General features: G+C 45.4%; 1 long non-coding RNA gene across 1 annotated transcript; it reads left to right on the top strand.

Moving 5' to 3' along the window:
- Positions 1–3257: 3257 nt before the first annotated feature.
- LOC307211623 lies at positions 3258–5412 on the top strand. Its single transcript, XR_013836546.1, has 3 exons — positions 3258–3408; positions 4444–4575; positions 5124–5412. It is a non-coding gene; the product is annotated as an uncharacterized lncRNA (long non-coding RNA).
- Positions 5413–8840: the final 3428 nt, after the last annotated feature.

Consider the following 8840-nt stretch of genomic DNA (forward strand, 5'->3'; position numbering starts at 1 on the left):
GGAGAAACTTTTTTATAAGGCATTACAGGGCAGGATTTGCCAAAAGACAAGAAGAAATTATTTATGTATGCTACAACAGCAGCTAGAACTTTATTAGCTCAAAGGCGGAAAAGCGAAGAAATGCCAACAGAAGAACAATGGCAAGAAAAACAGATGGAATATGCTGAAATGTCAAAGCTGACTTAAAGATAAGGACAATAGAGATTTTTTAAAAGACTGGGAACCTTTTGTGATGTATTTAAAGAAACATTGTAAGGAAATGGACTCACTTGCAGGGTTTGACTAAACACTTACAACCAACAAAATATAAATAGAAAACATGAATATGTGGCTAAAATAGTAAGAAGATAATTATAATGTATAATTGTTCATTTTATTACATTAGGGATTAGATGATAAGCAGAAGAAATGAATGTGTTATAAACCAGAAGGGGAAGTTGGGGGAAGTACTGGGGGAGGGGGTAATTGGGAATTTATATTGTGATTATTTTACCAGCAGTGATTGTGTCAAAATTTGCTGTAATTATTTTTTTTTAAAAAGATGGTGGTAGACTCTTCTTCAGTGGAGGTAATCAAGCAGAGACAGAATTGTCACCTGTCAGGGATTCTTTAGCCTGGACTAGATGACCCTCGGGGTCCCTTTCAACTCTAGGATTCTATAATAAATGCCATTTTGCTCCATTTTGACCTGGCACTGCTGTCCCCCATTCTCACACACCTCTCTCTCCCCCTCCCACAACCTCCTTCTGATCTGGGCCAATTCTCAATTCTACTGTGTTACTCAGAAGCAGCTGCCTGTTACTTCACACACCTTTTCAACCTGTGGAAATTCGCTGATCATGGAGCAATATTTGTCTGACTTGGAGCCAGACATGGTGAGGAAACAGAACTCAGCCGTGAGACCACAGGCTCCCCACCTTGCCTGCTGCATTTTGCAATTCAGTCTCTCGGGAAAGGATGCTGAAGACACCCCATGTCTGTGTAGGTTGCAAAAGATGAGCAGATGCCCCATAGGTTTCACAGGACAGGACACAGCACAGACCAACAGCTCACAACCGGCACTAATACTCCTCCCCCAGAATAATATGAGAGTGTAACCCTCACTTTTGAGCCCCCATCTCCCTCCCACGGACACATAAATTCACAACAGTGCACACAATTTTATACCAATGCCTGCCAACAATATCAAAACAACGGGTTGATTCAGCACTACAAGTAAAATGCAAACAGCATAACACACACATTCAGAAAATTTGGAAAAAAAGAGGGTTTAACTTGCCCTTCCTTTGGAAAAATGGATATAGAGTCTGATCGAGGGCATGGAAGGGCAATGGAACAGTTTGGTGCTGGAATGATTGGGCTGTTTCCAAGGCTGCTGCCCTGTTAGGCAAGAGATTTCTGCTTGGTATAAGACATTTCCTCCTCTCTCCTGAAGACTCCCCCAGGCACCAACAAAATCTGTTCTAAAGATTGGAATGAATCTCCAGATCAGATTTGGTGGTTCCTGGGGCAGAGATGGGGTTAGGACAGTATTTTCCCACATGAGGTGTGTGGGGAGGGGTGCTGAGTTTTGTCCTTGCACCAGGCGCCACTGAAATATGAAAGACCAACATCCACCACTGTCCAGGGAGAGGAGAGGAATCAGGAGTCAATTTGTGAATTCGGAGACAAGCCATTGAGTTGCAGATGATGGAGAGAAAGCCCAGGTGGAAATGATGGTATGAGATGTGGATTTGAAGGACTTTGCAGGAGAAGAGCCCTGAAATGGATCAGCCCAAAGGCCTGTCTAGTCCAGCACCCCTTGCTCTCTCCCACAAGCTCACACTCTCTTTTGTAAACCAATGAGAGGCTCTTTTCACAAATAAGCAGCATAGAAAAGCCAAAGTTCCCAGCAGCCGCAGCCTCACATGGTCCTGCATAGGGCGATGGGAGTAGTAGTCCTTAACATCTGGAGGGCACCAGTTTAGCGAAGGCTGTGATGCAACCTGTGTCCAGATCTCCCATCTTCCCCCTTTGATCCCCATCCCAACAAGGACTTGGGATTGACAAGGACTGGCATTCTCTCTCTCTGCCACAGTGGACATTTCTTTTGTTGTCCACCATCATTATGTTTTCCATTGTGAAGTTGGGAATGGAGTAGTTGCTTTGGAAGATGATAATCAGGCATCTAAACCACATGACCAGTCCAACGAAGTAGATGTTGAAGAATAATTGCTCATCACTGATGAGGGGGCAATAGCAAAGAACCTTCAGCATCCAAAAAAAACCCCCAAAAATGGGAAATAGAAGAACGACATATAGATATTAATTTATTTACAAATAAGCCCCGGTGGGGGGGGGGGGTTTGGCACTCATCAAATATTGAAATGCAGAGTTGAAACAAACTGTAAGAATCTCTAAGAACTGTCATTCTTCAATGGATTGCCTGCCAGTGGGGTCCTCCTTGTGTTTTTGCCAGGGAAATGGGAGACATTCAATTCAGCTGGCCGTTAAAGGCCTGCCCAGATAATTTGCAGTTTCCACAACAGTATGTGAACCAGAACAGAATCATCCTTCCAAACTGACTCTTCTTTGAATTTTCCAAGGCGGTTCCCCAGTCACATGAAGGGAACCCAAACCCATACAGTGGGATACCAGTAGCCATTGATAACCCACAAAAAAGAGCCTTTCAAAACCATCTAATTTGGTAGCACTATCTCCTGTAGGAGCAAACTTCATTCTTTAACTGTGTGCTGTGAAGGATCTTTTTCAAATGCATTATCTGAAGAAACCTTAATTCTGCAAAGGGCATAAGGAGATCCCTGCTGGATCAGACCAGCAGCCTACAAGAGTCAACCATTGTTGGGAAGAAGGCTACTAGAAACACACATATGAGAAACAGCCATGCACTTGCTTGTGATGGTGAGCAACTGGAGTTCAGAGACTGAAGCAGTGGAAGGAAAATTGCCCTGGGAGCCGGGAGCCCTGATAGCCCTCTCCTCCAAGAACGTGCTTTTCCTCTATTAACTTCATGGTAAACTCAAAGCATAGCTGGGAAATTAATTCTCCAAAGCCCTAGTTTCAGAAACAACTCTCTCAGCTTCTCTTTGTCAGTCAGTGACACTAGCCTGGTTTGTGGTCATTCTTCCATATGTGGTTTTGCACAAGAGCATTACTCAAATCCAGAAAGCAATTCTCATCTTCTTCTGCCCCACAGGGATTGTGACATCTATGCTGTAAAAGACATTTGGCTTCCCACAAGGTTTCAACAGTCCTCCATCCACCTTTAAGTAGAGGGACCTCTCCTTCCACTGTCAACTGCTCTTCCACTTGGCTTCAGGCATCTCCAGGACTCCCACCAACCTCCAGCCATGAAGATCTTCTGCCTCCTCTCTCTTGCCTTCCTCCTCCTGATGCTGGTGGCTCCAGGTAAGGCCTTCTTCTCAGATGCTTCTTCTCTGAGCTCCACAGCTCTTCACTTTATTCCATTTAAACCTGCATCTGAAACCCACTTGCAGGGAATCCCAAAGGGATGGGTGGGGAATTCTCTTGCCCCTCTGTCCCCCTTATGAGCTTCCCAAATGGGGCATCTGATTGGCCACTGTGAGACCAGGTTGATGGACTTGATGAGTCCCCTTTGGCCTGATCCAGCAGCCAAGCTCTTGGGATCTGATTGTCATCCCAATCCCAAAATATGGAATCTGATCCAAAGAAGCTGTTGCTATAGAATTTGTAATGGCACATTTCAGTAGATTCAGCTTTGTGGTGGGGAAGAGAGTGGGCCAGTTTCCTGGACAAAGGGGCTTCTCTCTCCAAGGTTGCTAGTGGCCCCCAGGGAAGCCAGTGAATGCCTTGGGTGAGGGAGGAGGTTCTAACTCTCCGTCCCAGCTCCTTTCCTGCATTCATCTTGCACCAGCCTCCCCCAACCTGGTGCCCTCCAGATGTCCTGGCTAACGGGATTGTTGAGGAACAAAGGGTGGAAGGTGTAGAAGGCCAGTCCTGGGAGATGGATCAGCCTTCTCAGGTAGATCCTCTCCTTGGTAGTTGCATCTGACTCTCTTAGTTTACTAATAATAATAATAATAATAATAATAATAATAATAATAAATTATTTATACCCGCCCATCTGGCTGGGCTTCACTAGCCACTCTGTGCGGCTTCAAAAAAAATATTAAAATACAGTAATACATCAAAAATTAAAAGCTTCCCTAAACAGGGCTGCCTTCAGATGTCTTCTAAAAGTCTGGTAGTTGTTGTTCTCTTTGACAACTTGTGGGAGGGCATTCCACAGGGTGGGTGCCACCACCGAGAAGGCCCTCTGGCTGGTTCCCTGTAACTTGGCTTCTCGCAGTGAGGGAACTGCCAGAAGGCCCTCGGTGCTGGACCTCAGTGTCCAGGTAGAACGATGGGGGTGGAGACGCTCCTTCAGATATACTGGACTTTTCTCTTCGCTTTCCCCTGCAGATTTCACCGGAGCTCAACGTCCCACCCAGGATTGCCAGAACAATGGGGGCAGCTGCAGAAAAACCTGCAACAAAGGCGAGAAAGAGATTGGGAAGTGTTCGGGAGACAGGCGTTGCTGCAAGCGCAGCTAAGGTGAGTTATATGCAAAACCATACCTGTGTCTGGAAATTACTCTGTGGCATCTCAAAAAGACATGACCACAAAGGCCAGAGAGTTACAGCTCTGCTTCTTCTCCCTGTCTTTGACGCTAAACCGCCACGGGGGGGGCACTCACTAAATTCTCCCAAATGACTGTTTTTGGTTTGGACCTTGAGAATTCCCTAAAGACATTTGGAGCCACTTGGACTTGAAAACAGGAGCTTGAGAACAAGCTCCATGTGAAAAAAGGTTTTTTGAAAGCGTAGAGGGCAGCCTTTGTCAAACAGGTGGCCACCAGATGTTTTGGATTATCAGCACCAGACCATGTAAGGAGGAATTTGAGTTTGGGATGGAGAACTCTCCCAACCTCTGCACATTCAGCAGAAAGTCACACTCTCACCAACTCAAACCACCACAACCGCCATGAACTCCCAACTCTGATAGCATCCAGCTCTTTGGTCTTCAGGGGGTCCCTGGCCTGTTTTGAGCACCCTCCCACCCGTATTCATGGTGCTTCCTCTCTTTATTGTTCAACTCTACAGCAGACCCATCACGCATCACCTCTGACAAAAGGAAGACCACCCCATTTCTTCTCTGGAGATACAGCTGCCTTGACTGCACCTCTGCAGAAACCTCTCTGCTCACTGCTGCTGCTGCTGCTGAAGGCGCTTCTGGGAAGGATCCATCCCTGCCCAATCCTTTCTGCCCGTTTACTCCAGAGCAAGTCCTGCTGTGCTCAGTGAGGCTGACTTCTTTGTAACTGGGTTTAGGATTGGGTTTGCCTGCTCATTTGCTTTAGCTTTTCCTTTCAATAAATGCAAGCATTGGAAACCTCTGTGTGGTGGTGCCTTGTATGAAAGGGGGCTCTGGGCTGGGGTGGGGGCTCTGCCAGTTCCTCTCCATCCTGTGACTTTTATTTGATTTGGGAGTAACTGGCAGGTGTTTCTGTGCAAACCCGTGGAATTGGGAATTGACCTAGTTCTGAAGGAGGTTCGGGGGGGGGCAGCTGGTGAGAGTGGGAGGGAAGCCATGCTAGACCCATCTCATTTCCAGGTCAAAATGCAGCAAGTTTGCAATTATCATCAGAGAATCCTATAATTATAGAGTTGGAAGGGACCCTGAGGGTAACCTCGTCCAAGCTAAAGAATCTCTGACAGGTGGCCATCCAATCGCTGCTTAAAATTCTCCACTGAAGGAGAGTCCACCACCTTCTGAGGGAGTCCATTCCATGGTCAAACAACTCTTTCCTTCAAAAAGATCTTCCCAGAGTTCAATTGGGATCTCCATTCATGGGACCTGAATCCATTGATTTGGGCCCTGCCTTCCAGAGCAGGAGAAAACTAGCTTGCTTCATCTTTCATGTGACAGCCCTTAAGATATTTGAAGATGGCTCTCATATCTCCTCTCAGTCTCCTCTTCTCCAGGCTACACCTACCCAGCTCCCTCAACCATTCCTCATACGGCTTCATTTCCAGAACCTTGATCATCTTGGTCCCCCTCCTTTGCACACCTTCCAGCTTGTCAATATCCTCCCAAAATTGTGATGCCACAGAAAAAGGTGTAACTTTTGATAAATTAACACACAGGAGGATTATTAAGGGGCGTGAATCACCTGGTTCAAAGGCCTCCAATTGTCAACAGAATGTAGGGGTGCAGAGTCTGCAGCTTCTTGGTGTACCCTCAAGGGGTCCAAACTGCCAGGGAGCTCAAGGTGGGGCACACAGTTCTCCCCCTCTTCATTTCGTCCTGGCAAAAACCCTGTGAGGTAGGCTAGACTGAAAGGTAGTGAGTGACTGGCCCAGGGTCATCCTGTGAGCTTCATGGCTGGCTGGGAATTTACGTCCTGGTGTCCCAGTCAAGGGAAGCAATACTAGATACATTCACTTCCAGGTCAAAATGGAGCAATTCAGAGAACCCTAGAATTGTAAAGTTGGAATGCTCCCTGAGGGTCATCTATTCCTAGCTAAAGAACTTTGAATTGGACCCACTTGAAAGTGCTGGTTTTGACCTACAAAGGCTGAAATGGCTCATGACTGCAATAGCTCAAGGACCTCTTCCTGCTCCCATTGTTGATGCCGCTGTTTCTCAGGGGACGGATCCCCCCTTTTAATAAATCTTTTTATTTGATTTTCAAAAGAAAAAGAAAATAACAAAAAGATAAAGATACAACTGAAAAACAGTGCAAAATCCATATAAAGAGCTTACTCTGAATTTCCTGTCTTCCCTCCATCCCCTCCATGGGTTCTTTTGATTCTGTTTTCAACTGCATATCAATTTTTCATCATTCGAAATTATCTAAATGATCAATTACATTACCAGCGTACTTAAAATCCTGCTAATATTTTAACCTGTTTGCAATCATTTTGTCTGTACATTATAAACATTTCCCATTCTTTTTTAAATTTCTTGTCATCTTGATTCCTGAGCTTCCCAGTTATTTTTGCCATTTCAGCATAGTCCATTAATTGGATTTGCCATTCTTCTCTGGTTGGGGCTGTCTTGTCCTTCCATCTCTGGGCTAGTAACATCCAGGTGGCTGTTGTAGCATACATAAACAATTTCCTCTGGTCTTTTGGAATCTGGGTACCTATAATTCCTAATAGAAAAGCTTCCAGGTTTTTTTAAAAGTAAATGTTATTTTAAACATTTTTTTTTATTTTGTTATATATCATTTCCCAGAATTTTTTAGTTTCATACAGTTCCACCACATATGATAAAAGGTACCTTCTAGCATTTTACATTTCTAACATATATTGTTACTTGTTCTATACATTCTTGCTAGTTTTACTAGGGTTAAAAAACACCAGTACATCATTTTCATATAGTCCCCCCCCAATAAAGTAAATTTCAGATCTGTTTTCCATAGTCTTTCCCAGTTTATCATTTGTACATTGTGTCCCACATCTTTTGCCCATTGTATCATGGACAGATCCCTTTATAGATCAGAGAGCTGCTAACTGCCCATCTTCCTCTGTCCCTGGGCGCTGAGCATTCTGGGATTGGTGTCAGCTGGTATCTGCAAAAGCAGCCTTCAGAAACTTAAGAAAGTGGATTGTTTGTAATTCCATCTCCCATATATAGGGACAGCCCTTCAGATATTTGAAGATGGCTCTCATATCTCCTCTCAGTCTCCTTTTTTCCAGGCTAACCAAGCCGAACTCTGTCAAGTGACGGGGTGGTGGTGGTGTAATAATAATAAATTATATTTATACCCCAGCCAAGACCGGGCTCAGGGTGGCTAACCCCAAATATAAAAACTATTGATTGAAATACAGGTTAAAAAACAAGATTAAAATACAACATAAAAACATTAAAATACAGCCTCATTTCCTTGGAAACTCAAATCAAAAACTTTTTTGGGGGGATGAAAACATCAAGTCTTCACCAAGCCAAACTATCCAGACTGGTCTCCCACCTCTACAGAGAAGGGTTGCCCCTACAAGCACAAACTTCAACAGGAAGTGGTCAGTCCATGACAGTGGGATGGTGTACACACAACACAACACAACACACACACAAACACACCATTCGAAGACCACCTCCATTTCCACTCTGGTCAAAGTTTGGTCTCATCATAGGGATTCCGCTCCAGGTTTTTTTGTAGAGATCCCATCTCACCCAGGATCCTGTTCCCAAAGTGAGCAGCCAGATGCACGTGATGGGAAAGTCGAGAGCAGGATCCGAGCACAAGAGCCCTCCTGTCTTTGGCAAAACTGGGATTCAGAAGCACTGCTGCCTCTGACTATCAGCCATCCATCACCCTCTCTCTCATCCCCTTTTAAAGCCACCCAAGTTGGTTGGGAGTTCCATGGATGAACCGTGGGAAGTAGGACATCCCTGTCTCTGTCCTGCAATTCAGCTTCATTGGTTGTCGCCAAGTTCTGGCGCTCTGAGAGAGGGAGGAAAACTTTTTGAGATCCACTTTCATTGGCAAGGGGAAGAGGGGAGAGGAACCTCACAGAGCGTTTGAGAAAGCCACTGGGTGAAGCACCCACCTCCCTGGAAAGAGGGGGGAAGGTTGGGGTGAACCATGAGAGGAGGGGGAAGGGCTCGGGGGCAAGCTGTGAGTGGAAGGAGTGGGTGAGGCGGGGAGGGAGGGGGTTGGTCTGATATGGGTGAAGGGAGATCAGTTGGGGAGGGAGCTGGGGTGGAGCCCAAATGAATTAACATATCAGAGTTGGCACCACCAGTGACTAGAAAAAGAGAGAGGAGGCAGCCGAGAGAGCAAATGTCATCATTTTTATTATGTACTGAGTTGA

Source organism: Podarcis cretensis, assembly GCF_951804945.1.
Source record: "Podarcis cretensis genome assembly, chromosome: 3".
In the NCBI taxonomy this organism is placed as follows: domain Eukaryota; kingdom Metazoa; phylum Chordata; class Lepidosauria; order Squamata; family Lacertidae; genus Podarcis; species Podarcis cretensis.